Raw genomic sequence first — 13,082 nt, 5'->3', positions numbered from 1 at the left:
GAACCTGTGATGAACAACCTACCCTCTAAAAATGTTAACCATTCAGACTATTAGGCATGCTGGAGGATGAGCAGAGTCAGATTCCCAGGGGATTAGGCCCAGAAGCTAAAATGAAAAGAGTCCATGTCAACCGGACTTAGTAAGGACATTTCCATGTGAAAGAGAAAGGAGAAGCCGCTTGCATGTCTTTTCCATTTTTAGTTTTACCATATATGACATTTAATCAGCCTGTGTGGCAGAAAAAGTACAGGTCAATAGGCTACTTACCATATAAATGTTTTTTAGAGAGAAATACTACTTTGCTAGACTTTTAAAAATAACAAGTGTGAGATAAAGGAATAGTTTCTGAATGCTTTTTCAAAATCTTCTTCTGTATCTTCTAAAAAGAAACTTGATAATACGACTGAATGCATTGCATTAATTTTACGACTATATTTATATTTTCCAAGAATGTTTTCAGTAGGCTCTTCTTAACCTAACGCTTGGTATTGCTGTGTTTCCAGAAAATGATCCTCTTGTTAAACTGAGTGTCAATGGCATTTGAGAGATAATTTTCAATTTTCCTCTTCAACAACACTACTACAGAGTCTATTTGTTCTGTTGTAGGTGTATTTAGGACTTATATAATACCAGCTTTGGACATCTTTTTAATTTGGTAGTTTTTTGGTTTGGGTTTTTTTCAGCATTGAAAAATTGTAAAGAATTTTACCGACTCAGACTTTTCATAATGAATATGAGATCATAACTATTATTTGTATGATGACTTATAGCTGTAAACTAATTTTACTTTTCAGAACCACTGCTAGGTTCTCAAACTCATGACTCTCAGGGCCGGTATGTTTACTACTGTCTCCCACAGCACCATACCCCAGACAGTGGTCCGTCAAAAGGTTTTGAGTGCACAAGCAGAATGTCAATCAGGTACCTGCAAGGACACTGTCTACAAGCTCAGGGAAACCTGTGACAGGTGCTACCACAAAAGGCCCAAGTAAAAGAGGAAATCACTTGTTGGAAGACAGTCAATGAAGGCTTTCTTCAAGGAAGAGGATGGGCAGCTGTGAGGAATTCCATGTCCACTGTCAGAGAGAAGCAGGGATGCATTTCAGTCAGTGCATCCTTTTCTTAGCACAGGAAAAAAAGTCTAAGGGTATGTTGGTGGTGACCGGCTAGTAGTCTAGTAGAACTGCAATGAAGGGTGACAAAGAGTAAGGTTGGGGTGATTTTATGGAAAGCCTTAAAGCCAGGTAGCACAGTCGCATGCTGACTCAGTAGGTGTAAGACAGAACACACACACAAACAGACGCACGATACTATCTCAAATCCGTTGTTACTATGTGGTAATAATTCTGACAGATGACAGTTAAAGAGATTTCACTATTCCCTAAAATGACATCTTTGGAAAAATGGTACATTTGATAAAGGTTTTGACACCTGCCTATAAATTAATAAATTCTACCACAGGTTACAATTACTCTGAGAAGTTTTTAGAATTTTTGTTTGTTTCATCATCTTCTATATTTTACTCAATTATAAAACTCTTGAGTTTATCTTTTAAATAAACTCAAAAGATTTTTGAATGTGATGAACCAATTTCTTTCTAAATTAAACTTCTAACTAAAAACTTCACTCCTTAACAGCTTCATGTTCATTGTTGATCCCAAGAGCCTACAGAGCAAATGCTCCGTAAATATTTGAGTGGATGAGAGGGAAAGGAGAGAGAAAAAGAGGGAAGAAAAAAACAGTAGGAAGAAAAGAAAATAGAGAAAGAGAGAGAGGTGGAGTTGAGGCTGCCAGTTCTTTTATCACCGCCAATCTGGGTGTGATAAAACATAATATGCTAAGTTCAGCCTAAAATATGCACAAATAACTAAAGAGGAGACTCTTGGAACAGTCAAGATTGTCTTCAAGCAAACACAGCTGTGACCCTGCTACCCTAGCCCTCTAATGCCAGGAGGGCTTTTTGGTGGGAAGGTCACATCAGACTCCACACTGGAGTCTGACAGAGTTCTCCTGGAGAGCGGGCATCCACAATTTCAAAAGGGAAAATAAATACCAGCGCAGTTGAGAGAGCAACTTAATATCACTTTTCCGGAATGGCAATCCTAGTTCATGACCAAACTACAAATGGTAGGTAATAACTTTTAAGCAAAAAATGGTCTGTTTGAATTGGGTTATGCTGACACAGTCCTTCAAGTTATAGGCATATTTGTAAAGATCAGCATTATTTTTCTTGCTGGAACAGAAGTTTGAAGCTTTTGAGTCAGACATTCCCTCTCAAAGAACAATGACATTCAGGAACTCTACAATTAAGCAACATTCCCCACATTTCTTATAATCCTTGACCTATTACAATTCTTTTTTGTTGTTGTTGTTGTTGAGACAGAATTCTACCCTATACCCTGAGCAGAGGCAATGGCATTGCAGCTCACTGCAACCTCAGACTCAGGCTGTAGGCATCCTGCCGCCTCAGCCTCTGAAACCACTGGGATTACAGGCGCTTACCAAGGTGCTTGGCTGGGTTTTTCAATTTTTTTCATGAGTTGGGGTCTCACTCTTGCTCAGACAAGCCTTGGACTCCTGAGCTCAAGCAATCCTCCCATCTCAGCCTTCCACAGTGCTGGGATTACAGGTGTGACATAATTTATCTTTTAGCTCTATGAGAGAATTATATTTTGTTGTCTAATTACAGGCACTTCCAGAAGACATACTTAATTGCTATAACAATGCACAATGTTCTACAGATGATAAAAATATATTTTAGGCTTAAAACCCCTCTGAATCAAGCGTGTTTCCTTGACAGCAGAAAAACTGGCAGCTTTCTGTTCTTTAAAGTAAGTTGTAAAATATTCTACTTTAAAGATGAGGGGCTAAAAATAATGCCAGAATTACAAGTTAGGCCAAGTATTCCTTCCATTGTCTCATTTCTTTACAAGGCCATGAAAATACCTTCAAGAGATTTTCTTTAAGTAAGGATCTGTATTTAAATAATATCATCTCAATGAGGTGTGCCCTGACCCCGCTATTTACTTATTCATTTATTTATTTTATTTTTTGAGACAAGAGTCTCACTCTGTCACCCACACTAGAGTGCCATGGCCTCAGTCTACCCCACAGCAACCTCAAAATACTAAGCTCAAGCAATCCTCCTGCCTCAGCCTCCCAAGTAGCTGGGACTATAGGCACTGACCACAACACCTAGCTAATTTTTCTATTTTTAGGAGAGACAAGGTCCCTCCCCTTCTCAGACTGGTCTCCTGATTTCTACTGATCCTCCCACCCTGGCCTCTCACAGTGCGAGGGTTACAGGTGTGAGCCATAGTACCCATGCAGATCCCCTGATTTAATCCAAAGCCTGCACTCCACCCACTCCCAGATAACTGTCATTCCCTCCTCTGCTCTGTTTTTTCTTCTTCCATTACAGAAGATAATCCTTTTATCAGGTTCATTGTCTTACTTTTTCTCTTAGGATATAAGCTCCTATGAGGGCAGAGATCTCTGCTAGCTGTGTCCACTGGCATATGGCAAGTACTGAGAAGGGTATCTGGTACATACTGGGGCAACAAAAATACTCACTGAATTGAATGGATGGCTAGTCTTAAATCTTTTTTGAAGTCAGGTGGAATAAAAAGATTAACAGTCTTTTGGATACTACTCACAGACTATTACAAAAGATAATAATGTATTATGTATTATCCAGATTACAGTGTAAGAGATAAATTGCTTAAATCCTAGGAATGGTTATATAATTATAAAACTGTTCCTGCAAAGAAGTTTAACAGAACTCCAACTACCATTTTTGTTTTCAGAGTAGACACCTACAGAAGCTATATATTTATCCAGATACTTCTGGAACTTTTTCTATAAAAGAAAAAAAAAGTTTCCAGAGTGGGAAAAAATATATAGGATTCTCAGAGTTCAATCTGTTATCAATGTAAACACTGGTGATTAACCGTCCCTAGTGCACTGGGCCACTTCCAGGGATACAGTGAATCATCTCATAAGTTAATTTGATTTGGACAAACAGCCAAAAATCATTCTGAGGAGAAAGTTTTTCAAAATAGGGTTTTTAAAAGTTTGGGAAAAAATGTAATGTTAAAAATGTGTAACCAGTCAAAAGCATCTAGAGAAATACGTTTATATATCTAATACATACTTCATATATTTATTATATATCAGTAACAAACTAAGGGAGAACATGAATTCTTAATTCAGTAGATAATAAAATTTATAAATATGTGTTAATACCCATTTTCTGTCTTTTTCCGGGAAGAAAGATGTAATGTAGACAAAATTATGTTTAAGGTATTTAGGTAAAGAATTTCTAAAATAGTAGAGGGCAGTAACGTATGAGAGGCAGCAAACCAAAAGAAACTTAAATCTTGTTCCTAAGTAGATTGTGATATACTCCCACTTCCAGTTTAAGATTAAGGCCTTTGTGGTAGATGAGTTCCAGGATGTCTACAAACACTAGATTTATAACTATGGCTCTTCTGTTTTGCCTGTATTTTGCAGAAATAGTGTTTAAGAAAGTTAATGATGGTCATGCTGTTCCAATGAGTGAATAATACTGTAAAGTTTTTCATCTTCATTTTTCACATGTATTGCTCATATATTCTCTCCTCCTCCAAAAAGGCGCACGTGTGCAAGCACACACACACACACACACAAATAGTATACCTTGACAGAGTGAGATGATGTTGAAAAAAACATTGGCGAGGAAGTGAATAAAAGTAAAACTTAAGCTAAACTTACAAGGAATTTTACTGTCCAATAAATTCCTTAAGCCACTGTTATTCCAGTCAGCAAAGCTGACTTTATCTGCCAGGCATACTAAAAGCAGAATACAGTCTGACTTTAGAAGCTAAGCAGGTGAGACCTGGTGTTGAGACCATCCCACCCTGAACACATCCCACATAATTGGGATGTGGCTATTTTTTTATAAGAACATATGTGCTGAAAATAATAAACTTACATTGGAAACTTGAGTAAATGGCAGATGACGGCATAAAGAGATGACTTACATACAGGATCCTGGCCTTAGTTTGGCTTCTAGATGGGCAGTTCCTTTCCTAAATTACTTTGTAATTCTTTCAGGATCAAATACAGCATTTGTACACAAGGTCAATAAATGTTCGAGTACAGATCTCTATGGTGAAAAACCTTATCAAATCACTTGGCCTCAGATTCTTGTAAACTACAATATATACAAATGACATTATGTGATGAAAATAGCATATTTAAGTATTATTTAGCAAAAAATGTTCCAGGCACTGTTTTAGGTCCTGGGAATGTATGGGCAAGAAAAATCAGACATGGGCCCTACTGTCATGCAACCCAGTAGAAGAAAGACATTAATCTGATACACACATATAAAACTGCAAAGTACAGGGTGTAAGGAAAGCTACGAGGGAGCCCATGGATGGGGCAGGCACCCTGGAAAGCTCTCCTCAGGGAGTGACTGAAAGGATGGGGGGGGGGGATTGAGAGGAAATTATTCCAGCAAATACCCATGAAAAAACAAAGACTGCACAACTATTCATGGCAGGTACTTATAATCAAATAATAAAAACAGAGAAAATAGTGATACAATATCTAATGTTAGATACCATGCAACATCCCTTTAAAATGTGAATGAGTGACTCTCGTTCCTCACGCACATGTGGATATAAATTGTGGAATCTGTCTCAGTCTCCTCCTTCTTATCCTATATTATATATGTAGCTAGAATCACTGAAGGGATTCGATTATTTTCCTCTTAAATGTACACAATTCAGGTAAATATGCTTCCTGAAGTTCTCCAACTTCTCTTCCTTGTACATACATAGCAGACAGTCAAACTCAATGATTATTCAATTAGAATAAAAGTTTCCGTGGCGAAATTTAATACTGTGTAGTAAGTGATAAAGATGACAGGGCTAACCAGCTTATCCTCTTTTTAAATAACTACCGGGGTGTTATCAGAATTTTATTGGTGGCAGAAATGAGGCTCAAAAGCATGACACAAGTTTTTCAAAGTCACACTGCTAAAAGTAATAGAATGAAGTTATATAAATAACTCTACTGACCCCAAGCTTCTGCCCTTATCACTGTACTTATAACAATGCTCTAATTCCTGACAACCACTTCAAAAATAATTCGTGCTTTAGCCAAACTTGGGTGTCAGTTTCAAACATTTTAAGAAACAAACATTTCAAAGTTTAGGTCGAGTTTTCTTTTGCTATCTTCTTTCCCTTCTTCTTTCCTTCCTTCATAAAAACAGAATTTTGCTTATTAATTCTTTTTGCCTCTTTTATTTAGTAAAAACTTGGTCCCTATGAAACTTAAAGTATTTGGCTTCGTCTTACTTGATGACCAGGGGACACATAAGTTGCATGCACTGTAAACCCTTGTATTATTAATGTTTGACTCAAGTTAGGATCATGAGGTAAGATACAGGTGGCATATTTCATTGACTCTAAAATCCCATCAGTTCTAAGAGACACTGAAGCTTTCAAACTGAACATGATACAGTGCTAGGAAGTTTTTGTCAATAAGACATGTTCCTATTTTAGAAATGTGAACATGTGAGAAAACGTGGGTCTTAGAATCGACAGAAATGATAGTAAGAAGGCTTTAAAACATTCCTCTTTGGGGTGGCTTCTCACTCATCTCCCCGTTCCACATGCAAGGTGTCCGGTGTGGGTCCCAGTGGCCTGCAACCACCAGGGCCCAGAGGTCACAAAATCTACACCCTATTTGCAGAAAAGTAAAGCACAGCAGACCATTAAATTCTTGTTTCTCCTGAAGTTAATCTCCACTTAAAAATTAAGATTTATACGAATAATTTTGTGATTGATAAAATAAGCTTGGTGCATTTAGCTTCTAAAATATAACTTAAAACAGAATTCTAATGACCTTTGCCCTGACAAGTGTGACTCTCCCCGTGTCTGGGTGCAGTGCTATACACAGTTCTGAAAGGGTATAACATTCTGTTCTTCAGCTGCCCAACTTTCTCATAGCACTATGTAAACAGCGACCAAAAACCTTAAGGGAAGAGATTCCTTTCTAAAGTAACTTTATACAAAAAAGTATTTCAAATGTTATATTCATCATTCTTCTCTACTTGAGTACATGTATTTTAAATTTCTGAGTTTTTATGTTTATGCTTTAAAAATATAGCATTAAAGCAGACAAGATTACACTGCTCACCTTAAAGAATAAATGCTGGCTTTTAAAGCTCTCACTTAAAATTAATTGAAGTTATAAGTCTTCTTAAAGTCCTCTAGAGTCGGCTCGGCGCCTATAGCTCAACCGGCTAAGGCGCCAGCCACATACACCTAAGGTGGCGGGTTCGAATCCCCAGCCCGGACCCGCCAAAAACAACAATGACGGCTGCAACCAAAAAATAGCCGGGCGTTGTGGCGGGCGCCTGTGGTCCCAGCTACTTGGGAGGCAGAGGCAGGAGACTCGCTTGAGCTCAGGAGTTGGAGGTTACTGTGAGCTGTAATGCCATGGCACTCTACCCAGGGGGACAGCTTGAGGCTCTGTCTCAAAAAAAAAAAAAAAAAAAGTCCTCTAGAGTCATGGTATTATGCAGCAATCAGTCTAATCTCAGCGCAGAGAGATTTAATTTAGCATTAACCTAGCTAAATTTGGGCTACATGTAAAAATGCATAGTCACAATCTTCATATGTTCTTTTTAAATAATACACTATGGACTTATTCTAAAAGCATAATACAATTGAAATCACTTTCAGCTGGGCTGTGCAATTCGTTCACATAAATTTCTAGCAACATGTAAGATTTCATAAACAAATGGTAATTCATGTTGAATGCTCAGTAATGACCTGAAAAGTAACACAAACACCATCAGCCTTCTAGATTTATAGGATATTCTCCCTTTTGAAAATGGAGACCCAAGGTCACAACACAAGGCACAGCAGAGATCTGAAATTACTTCTTGGCTCCTAATCCAGTATTTCCCCATTTAGTTACGGTATATTGTGCTTCAAAGAATGTAGTCAATTCTTATTGGTTCCTAACATGTATTCATCAAAAATTCTAATTATTTTATTGTTCTACCCTTTATAATGAAATAGAACCTCTCTCTTTGATACCGTAGAAGAGACGGTATTATAATATTTTAAAGATTTTCATCCTTTTTTAAAAATTTTAATACCGTGTAAGAGACCAAACTGAGCTGTTTCTAGCAATGATAAAAAATACATCACTCATGTCTCTAATGACTTTTTTTCTTTACTCACAAAGTTTGCTAAAGAGGTAATAGGACCATAAGAGAAGTTTGTAGTCATTTAGAAGTATGAAAATATCCAAAGTAGGATGAAAACTTTTACTTCATTGGCAACGTGTTTGTCAATAGACCTAACTGCTGCCCAGGGACAGCATGACACACCAGTGTTCCAGCACACTAAGATAGTAATTTAGAGGCCTAAAGTACCTACACATCAGACACCATGCTGTGCTTTGGTTTATTTTTGTCTGTTTTATGTCTATTCAACCCTGAGGAGAGTCCATTTATTCACCTAAGACCCCTATTCTACGTCCCGTCCACTGAAGAAATCTCAGAGGTGTCCGTCTTCAAGGAGTACAAAGCAGCAGCCTGAAGCCAAAATCTAAATCGGACATTTCAAGATAAATCATGAGCTCGCAGGAGGAGGAAGAGGCCCATCGCTAAAACTATAGCTGGCAGGAAAAAGAAGTTCTCTTTAACAAGCTTGTTTGCAGCCAGATGGATTTAAAAAACTTAGAATTTGAAATATTGAGTTCCAGCAGTAACACTTATTAGCTATAGAATGTTGATAGCCCCAGAACCTGTGAACTGCATCATCTATCACAGTGGGATAACGCCTTCTTCACAAGCTGCTATCTTCCTAAAAGAAGAATGACACCCTGCCATCGTGACATAAACTGCTACAGGGAAGTACGATTTTTTTCTTTGATATACTAAACAGCAGTAGAAATGTTGCCAAGATGATGCCAACTCATGGAAGCAACACTGGCGGAGAAGTCAAGAGCATGCCCAGCAATGCCTTCCGCAGGTGATACATGGGAAGCCTATTCCGTGTTGAGTTTATTCTCTGACAGGTTTTCCCTTTTTGTTAACCTCATCATCAGTTGACATCTATTCCTTTTTCATCTCTCCAATGTCACCTTCTCCTTATCTATGGAACCTATCAGAATATGAACAATTATTAAGAGAAAGAATTTAAACAGTATTTAAAACAGGACAAGTGTTCTTATTTATTGAGTTATAACTCACGTAAACTCTTCCATGAAACTCTGCTCCCTATAAACAATGAGATGATCCCCATCAAAGCCTTTTCCACATTGTACAAGTATTAGCTACGTACCTGAAAATTTGCAGCTTGACTTTCTGTAAGTCCTACTCAAGAATAACTGGTCTCGTTTTGCTCCAAATCTCCAAAGTGTAGCTGAGTAAGTAGTGGACTAAAAATCCACTGAAATTTAGTCTTCTAAAAAAGTTTATCCTTGCCAATTCAATAAGCAAGGAAATTACTTTAACTATTATATGTTTATAATCTAAAATTATACACAGACACTGCTGAGTCTAGTCACAAATGGAGTAAAATCTTCTACCATCTTGTTTACAGGTGAAATTACTTAATTGCATGTATAATTATATGCATGCAATGTCCAAAAATGTAAAGATTTCCTATTCTAGAGAAACGAAATGCAAAATTAAACTAGTTCAAATATTAAATCCTTTACACTGGACTTTTTGTACTGTTTTTACTTCAGTTCTTAAAATAATGTGTCTGGTATCATCAAAATCGAAAGAGAGTTTACTAAACAAAAAAGCTTACAATATAACCAATTGCTTTTGCTAAGTAAATACCTCATAGCTAATTGTATTGAATGTGGGGATGGGTTTCACTTAAAGCACACCAAAAAATTTATGGTCTGGAATATGAACTGTTAAACAATGAGGACATAGCTATGCCCTGGAAATTCCATACATCTCCAAAGCAAATGTTCCCAGGGAACATTCTCTGATCAAACCAGCGTTTGGTTTATTTTTAAAAGCCGTTGCTAACACAATCCCATGCTTAAACAGGTTGGAACCTGTCAAACAATGACATCAACTTGAAAAAAACTACTAAATACAATCTTTTGGTAGATGGCAAAAGCAGGATATCTTTAAGGGAAATTTTTAAAATTGAAGTAATGATGGCAATATTATCCAGATAAGCAATCAAATCCCAAAATTTTACTAACCTAAAAATAAGGCATTTATTATATAGAAAAACAATTAAAAATGTGTTTCAAACCGGTTTGATGAAAGCATTTCAAATAGTATGTAAAACCAGCACATTGTACCCCATGATTGCATTAATATACATGGCTATGATTTAAAATAAATGTGTTTCACATGTAGAATAACACTATTCATGTAATTCATCCATCTTTAGAAACAATAGTTTAAATAAAACTTACTATTTCCCTGATTGTCAGTTACAGTTATCTGAAAAAGCATGTCCCTCATTTTCTATTATTGCTTATTCTAATTGTTCCATTTTTGGTGTTTGGTTGGAGCAGTTAAATAAATGACAGTGCTATTTATTGCTATGTGGAAGAATGAACAGGTTTAGAGCACATAGATCAAAAGGACACTTTTAGAACATGTTACGTTTGTAGTTTTTATGAGATACCCAAGGAGAGAAATTTCATAGAGGTATTTGCTTCTGTGAATATGAAGCCGAAGACATAGAATGAATGAATGAATTAATTAATTAATGAAAGACAGAGTAACAACATAGCAACTTAGAGTTAAGGACTCCGGTGTCAAACTGCCAGAGTTTGAATCCCAGTTCTGCTATGTAGTCGCTGTTGACTTGAACAAGTTATCTAACAGAGTAATCACTCACAGGATTCTCCCCATACCCATGTATTTGAAAATAAACATTTCTCTTATTTAAAAAAAAAAGTTATTTAACACCGTGCCTCAGTTTCCTTATATTCGAAATGCGGGTAACAAATAGGTTGATGTAAGGATTAAGTAAATAAGCAAATATTTTCAAACTTGTAAGTGGGCTCATTAAGTCATTAATTTTGACTTATTATTCTCATCGGTACTAGAACTGCTGTTACAGATAATATTATTGTCTTTGGAGGGCGTAAGCAGTCTACAGAGAGAAGATCCCAAGTATAAGACCTGATTAACTCTAAAATTAGAGGTCAGGAAAACAACAAAGGGAACTAAAATGTTCCCCACCTACAATGTAGAGAAAACATACCCTGATGGTGTCATGGAAACCACAAAGGACAAATCAGTCAGGAAGGCCCATTTACTTGATAGTTTATGAACTTTTTTGTTTTGAGACAGAATCTTCACTATGTCATCCTTGGTAGAGTGCTGTAGCATCATAGCTCACAGCAACCTCCAACTCTTGGGCTTAAGCGATTCTCTTGCTTCAGCCTCCCAAGTAGCTGGGACTACAGGCGCCTGCTGCAACATCCACCTATTTTTTTGGTTGTAGTTGTCATTGTTGTTTGGCAGGCCTGGGCTGGATTCAAACCCACCAGCTCCAGTGTATGTGGCTGGTGCCCTAGCCGCTGAGCTACAGATGCCGAGCTGATAGTATGTGAACTTTAATCCAGCTAGTGTGTAACATGCAGCAGCAATGTGTTTTCCTGATGACAGTGGCTCTTCCAACTGTAAGTCCAGTTTAAGACATTTTTTGAGTGCATGCCCCTATGGAACTTCTTCTGGTGTTTTAGGGTCCTTCTCATGCTTTTTAATTAATTTATTTTTAGAGATGGGGTCTCACTATGTTGTCCAGTTTGGTCTTAAATTCCTGGACTCAAGTAATCTTCCCACTTTCACCTCTCAAAGTGCTAGAATTACAGGTATGAGTTGCACATTCAGTTTCACAGTCCTTTTTTTATTTTTAAGCTCTAAGTATAATTCAACAAATAAAAGTATGCCTTTAAATAGAAAATGTCTTCATTCAAACTTAGGGACACTGTCCCATTAAGGACAGCAATTCTTCTTAAATATAGTACATGGCAGAGTGCTTCTCTCTTAAAGGTCTAAGGAAAAAGAAAGGTCTTTTTGCAGAGCGATCTTGAAGAGAGAAAATAGTACTGTCAAAATGCATTTACACGGTCTGTATGCTGAGTCTCCAGCAACATTAAGACAATAGAGTGTGTTATTTTTATAAGTAGAGCTTCTCCCTAAGTCAGATTCCAAAAATAAACTACCACTCTAACCTCATCTGTTTATGACTTTGGAAAGCACAGAAATGAAAATGCAGCACACATTTGCACTGAAAAAGAGATCTTGTGCTGGGGGAGGGGTAGTATTTGACTCAAGCAAACAACTTTGGAAAATAGAGACCATATCCACATCCATATACACATGAAATATGTATCTACATTTTTAGAAGAGCCTTGGACTAATGTTTGGAAGATTTTTATCAATCAAAAGACAAAATATCAGTTTTTATTTTCCAAAAGGTTTTACTGAATAATGTCATAATACTAAGGTGATAACAAGAGGAAAGTTACGGAGTCTATTAATAGTCTCCACTGCTGCACGCATGTGTGACCCCAGTCTACCTTCTCATAAGATATCCATGAGATAGATTTTTATTTCAGTTTTTATGCTTTTAAGCCAAATGTGCAGCAGTGGAAACTATTAATCTTGCTTTGCCTGGTTATTTTCATGCAAACGCACACCGTGAGCAAGGCGCACCACAAACTGGCTGTTCAGGGCAGAAATCCCAAGTATCCACAGTGTGAATGAATGCACAATAAAGTTGCTGCCTCAATATTTTTTTATTTATAGATTCTACAGGTTTCTTTCAAAGTACAAATGTTACCTTCTCCTGACTATGGAAACAATGAAAGATGACTACAGGAAGGCTCAGACAGCAGAGGAATGAGCAAAGTAGAGGGCACAGGTTTGTAGCAACCCCCTCCCTCCAAGAGAAGCTGCACCACTGGTTCTTCTAGGTACGTTTACGGCAACACATTTTCTTGGTTTTAGGACTCATAGAAGTTTCACATTTTTGAAATCTGTATGCATCTCAAAATTGATTTGGTATACACAGTTATAATAA

The 13,082-nt window shown here is 37.1% G+C and overlaps 1 protein-coding gene across 1 annotated transcript in view; it reads right to left on the bottom strand.

The window, feature by feature from the left end:
* The window catches only part of SEC24D (SEC24 homolog D, COPII coat complex component), a 115,715-nt gene that overhangs the window by 57,311 nt on the left and 45,322 nt on the right, over positions 1–13,082 (bottom strand). The gene's annotated exons all lie outside the window — the stretch shown is intronic.

Source organism: Otolemur garnettii, unplaced genomic scaffold (genome assembly GCF_000181295.1).
Source record: "Otolemur garnettii isolate 467f Iridium unplaced genomic scaffold, OtoGar3 scaffold00164, whole genome shotgun sequence".
NCBI classification, from domain to species: domain Eukaryota; kingdom Metazoa; phylum Chordata; class Mammalia; order Primates; family Galagidae; genus Otolemur; species Otolemur garnettii.
The sequence above is the reverse complement of the archived record's forward strand: the minus strand, read 5'-3'. Positions and strand labels throughout refer to the sequence as shown.